Source organism: Lipotes vexillifer, unplaced genomic scaffold (assembly GCF_000442215.2).
Source record: "Lipotes vexillifer unplaced genomic scaffold, Lipotes_vexillifer_v1.1 scaffold278, whole genome shotgun sequence".
In the NCBI taxonomy this organism is placed as follows: Eukaryota; Metazoa; Chordata; class Mammalia; order Artiodactyla; family Lipotidae; genus Lipotes; species Lipotes vexillifer.
Genome location: NW_006769677.1, coordinates 3,075,990 through 3,081,398, shown reverse-complemented (window position 1 = coordinate 3,081,398; position 5,409 = coordinate 3,075,990).

Here is a 5,409-nt window from a genome sequence, read left to right as displayed (position 1 = left end):
ACCTGCGCACACAGATCCCCAGCTAGCCCCTAAAAGGCGTAGGACCAATGAGGGGGGTGAAGCAGATGGTGTGAGCTGAAGGGAAACTGCCGCAAGATGCTGTTAAAAAAAAAAAAAAAAAAAAGTTCCCTGAGTGAGTCTTAGAGACTCGTAAATTTGAAAGCCACCACGGTGGAGAGAAGGGAGATAAAATGTTCCCTCATAAATGCAACCAGGATGCACTACAGTATAAAATAAAACTAGAGACCAGAAAATACTGTGAGAGGCAAAACTATACTCCATCCTATTATGGAACAGAGATACCCTTTTATATCTAACGTCTATTACTTGCATTCTTATCCTCCCTTCAACCATTATGTGATGCACATATCCTCATGCCTATGTGTGTCACAGAATTTTCACAAGTGCCCCTAATAGAAGAAAGTGAAGTTATACTTCTGGGATTCTGAGAGGATAACCCAGTGCAGCCTCCTGGAGAAAAACAACATGCCTCTAAAGCCTTTAACTTTATCTTACATATTCACGTTGACTATGAATTCTACTCCATAATATAGGTTACACACACACACGTATATATATTTGTTACATATAAATACATATCAATATAATATATATTTGTTTTAAAATAAAAGTGATGTTTTAAAACACTTACTATTAAATAAAATTTAAGCTCCAGGAAATTTAACCTGTTAGTCCTTTGAGATAACTGTAGGGTTGTGGTTGTCTCCATTTAAGAAGGTATCATCTTAAAATATCAGTGGATAAGGATTCTGGAAGGAGGAAAAATAGAATGATAAAGCCAGTGTAGCTGTATAAATAAAAAAGGAATGATCTACCAATTGCTTCAAATATTCTTTGGAATCAGAACTCACTTATTGGCTATACAGTCTTGGGCACATGACAGTACCTCTTAGAACCTCTGATCTTTTGTCCATAAAATGAAAATAAACTACCAACCTTTCAGCAACGGTTGTAAAGAATAGAGATAATGTATGTGAAACCCATGGTCCATAATAGAATCTCAAAAATTGCAGCTTTTTTTTTCTTTTAATCAACTTTTGACCTTCTGGCCATGACAGGATAACTGGTACCTGAATAGTCTTCTCACTATAAAATCTGAAAACAGCTGTTCCCAAAAATTTAGCCATAGACAGCAGAGGACTGTGGAGGTAGAGAAAAGAAAAACAAGGTGAACAGTATGATCATCCCAGCTTCCTACCTGCAGGCAACTTCTGGACTCTGCACAGGAAGGAAAAACCCAGGTAGAGCAAAGTGGTCTTGCTGAGCTAAGTAGTTTCAGAGATCAGAGTTTGAGGCACTAAGGTGGCTATAATTTGTGGCACAGAATCCTAGAGAAAGAGAAAAGCATAGAAATCTGCATAGGGATTTCCTCAATTCCTTGGATAAGTATTAATCTGAACACATTTCAGTGAAAACTCCACAAGGCCAGGCAAAAAAGAGCTGCTGGGAAAATGATGAATTACTAGGGACCTAGAAGCTGAATAATTCCCAGAGTCTACTTAAAAGCCCACTCTTACTAAGTTTTATAAGAAGCCTCAAAATAATTTGATGATCCACAGGTAAACTAAGACTAGCACTTTTTAAAGAAAGGAACAAATTCCAGCCACTGACAATTCACTACGTCCAGCATCCGGTCATAAATTATTAGGTGAAGAAATAGGAAAATGTTACCCATAACCAAGAGAGAAATCAGTCAAGACAAACAGATAAAGAGATGATAAAATGAGCAAACAAGGATTTTAAAGAGCTGTTGTAAATGTGAACACAGTGTCAGTGACCTGTGCAATAATTCCCAGTGGTCAAACACACATAAAATTGTAATCTTAGAAGGAGGCAGCAAACTAATTGCAGCAACTGGCTGAAAAAATTCAAGTATGATGCAAAATATCAACGCAGATCATGTCAAAGTGAGGAGAGCAATTACATTAAAAAGGGCAAAAACGAAGAGCTAGACAGATAATCTGTGGGGTGACCACTAAAACAATGATGTCTTAGTTGCTGTTAATAGTCATCTCATCAGTGGATGACCACTTTTTGTGTGGAAGCAGAATTTTGTCTGGAATGCTTTAACTCACATCAAACAAATGACGGTAATTTTAGATTCATGTTTGGAATATTTCATTCAACTCACAGAATAGGAAAGCAGAAAATTCAAGAGACAAAAATCTGTCTAGTTCCAGAATGCGTGCAAGCTTGTTTGGACTTTCTCTGGTGGAAAAAAAAGGGGGGAAAGAAGAAGGGGGGCAAATTAAGAAATCCAAGAGTATTTTAATGAAAATTGGAGATGATCTTTCTAATTCTTACTGCTGCTTTAGTTCAGGAGTAGGCAGTTTTGTAATAGAAGACAATAGCTACTAAACTCAATTGAATCATTCTACCATGATGTCATTGTTATGGGTTCAAAACTCAGCTGGGCTAATTAGGTCTTTATATATTATTAAGAGCCGCTCATTACATCTTTACCCTGGCCTATTGGTCATAAAGGAGTTATACTGGTTACAAGAGGAACAGGAAATGTGTGTGGATAGAATAGCAAAATTCACGAAATAGAAATGACAAGGCATACTGATCTTTGCTTAAAAACAAAAATATCAAAAAAAAAACAAAGAAAGCCAATACTTAAAGAATCGGGGTTGTTCAAATACAGTTGACCCTTGAACATGCAGGAGTTGGGGGCACTGACCCTCTGCACAGTTGAAAATCTACATGTAATTTATAGTCAGCCATCTGTGTCTGTGGTTTCATATCCGCAGATTCAATCAAGCACAGATTGTGTAGTACTGTAGTATTTACTATTGAAAAAAATCTGTGTGTAAGTGGAACCCCCCCCCCCCAGTTCAAACCTGTGTCGTTCAAGGGTTAACTGTATACTATTCACAATAGCCAAGAGATAGAAACAAACCAAATATCCATCAGTGGATGAATGGTTAACCAAATGTGTTTTATACATACAACAGAATATTATTCAACCCTAAAAAGGAAGGAAATCCTGTCACATGCTACAATACAGATGACCCTGAGAACATTACGCTAAGTGAAGTAAGTCTATTACAAAATGTTATATACTGTATGATTGCACTTACATGAGGAAACTAGTCAAATCCATAGAAACAAAGCAGAATATTAGTTCCCAGGGATTGGGGGTGGGAAATTGTTGAATGGATATAGTTTCAGTTTTGCCAGATAGAGTTCTGGAGATCTGTGTCACAACAATGTGAATAATACTTAACACTACTGAACTGTACACTTAAAATGGTTAAGATGGTAAATTTTATTTTACCACAATAAAAAAAGTGTGTGTGTGTATAAAATTCACTGAAAACGTACAGCAACCCTGTGAGGATAGACATTATTAAACCACTTTAAAGGTGTGGAAATTAGGTTCAGAGAAATAAAATGATTTGTCCGCAGTCATCCAGCTGTGTTCATAGCATAATGAGTTAAACTCAGCCGTCTGACTTTGAAGCCAATGCCCCTCCTACTCATTTTATTCCATGAAAGTGGACAAGCTCATTACTGCTGGGTGTCAAGGCCGCTTGGAAGTCCATACACCATGAGCGAGTGCCCCTTCCTTGAGTTCCTTTGTATTTATCCGGTTTTCTGCCTCTCCTTTGAAGACATCTTTGTTCACCTCATCTGGGAGTGATTTTCCAGGCCTATAGGTTTTTAGACTTGATATTACCTTCAAGCATCTAGTCCAGAGGTTTCCACCTCTGTTTTGTCTGCTTTGGATGACATGGTAAGAGGGGGCTCCACCCAGTGTCTCCTGGGAAAGCTCTGCTTTGACTTATTTAATATACTGGAATTCTGTGTTAAGATTTCATTTACGAAAAATGAAAAGGGTGCTAATGCTAGGAAATTAATCTATTCCAACCACCCATAGGTGGGGAGACCGAGGCCCAGAGTGACTTGCCAGGCAGAAACAGCTAGTGAGTGGCAAGGCCAAACTGAGAATTCAGATCTCTTTCATAGTTTCTACTTAAATTTGCTGCTCTCTGGACTCCGCTTGCTAAACTCCTGTAATCCCTTTTTTTTGGGCTACAAATTGATACTATCCTTCTTTTCATCTGGATGTGTGTGTGTGTGTGTGTGTGTGTGTGTGTGTTTTACTTCCCTTTCTAAAGTATAATGTCTTTGAGGGATGTCCCTCATCCTGGTGTCTGATTGTCTGAGTTAGGACACAATACTTGCATATTCATTCATTCATTCATTCCACATTGCAGTTGCCTGGTATATACCTGCCAATTACATGAATAAATACATCAATAGTGGATTTCAAACCCATATAGTCATTCACCTTGATCTGTTTCTGTGCTTTTCAGTGGCAAAAGTTATAAGTAAGCCTTGAAGGCCAGTTTCAAAAGCAGAGAGTTTTTAGAGCAGTTTCATTGTTAAAAGAATAGTAATAATTGGAATATGTTCTCAAGTTTACTGCTTGTCTGTATGGCTTTTGGTGAAAGCAGAGTGAGATGAGTGGCAGGTGGGGACTCTGGGAGACCAGTGACAGAGGGCTTGGGGTCTGTAGAGCTGCAGCTGCATTTTGGGGGTGTTTCACCCGGCAAATACCTTTTCAAGTGTTTCAGGTTCAGTGAACTCAGAATGGGAATTTTGCTAATTGCCTTTTCCATTTGCTTCTCAAGCCTCTGTGTACTTAAGTGGCAATTTAATCCATCTGCTTCATTTTCATTTACGCTTACCTCCCCTAAATATTATTTGGAGGGAAAGAAATCTGAGAACTTTCTGATTTAGTTAATGCGGATTGATCGTCAATTCCAGAAAGGAAAAGCATAAACAAATAAATACCAGGATTGTTTAGTCTAATTCATAAATAAGAGGAGTTCTCTCTTCCAGCTGTAGGCGTATTGTGCAACACTGTGACATCAGAGTCTAACATTTAGCATGTCTCCTGCGTCAGCCCCCATCTTTTACCTTCCTCTGGTGTCCTCCTCCTTGAATGCTCTGCTCTCTTAAAGTAGTACTCTAACCTCACGATGCCGTAAGACAATGCTCCGTATTTTTGTAACTCTTGCTTTACTCATTGGCAGATGATTTATCTGCTAAAGGAAAAATAAATACGTTGCAGAGTGGAAATTGAAGTTCAGGATGTCTGACTCCAAGGCCTGCACCCTTAACCTCAATGCTCACTGCCTCTCATAGACTTACTACCTTCTCAACATGTTTGCATTTAAGGGGCACTTCCTCGAGTGCCAGACTCTTAAAGAATGACGCTGGATGGAAGAGAAACAGGCATTAGGAGCAAAACAATCCCTCAGGACTCCGGAACTATAAAAGTTGTGAGTGCGTGAGAGAATTACTCCACTTTCATGTGAGGTTGACTCAGAAGATGCGAAATAGTTCCCTTTGTGAGGGTGCAGGTGTGAATCTACT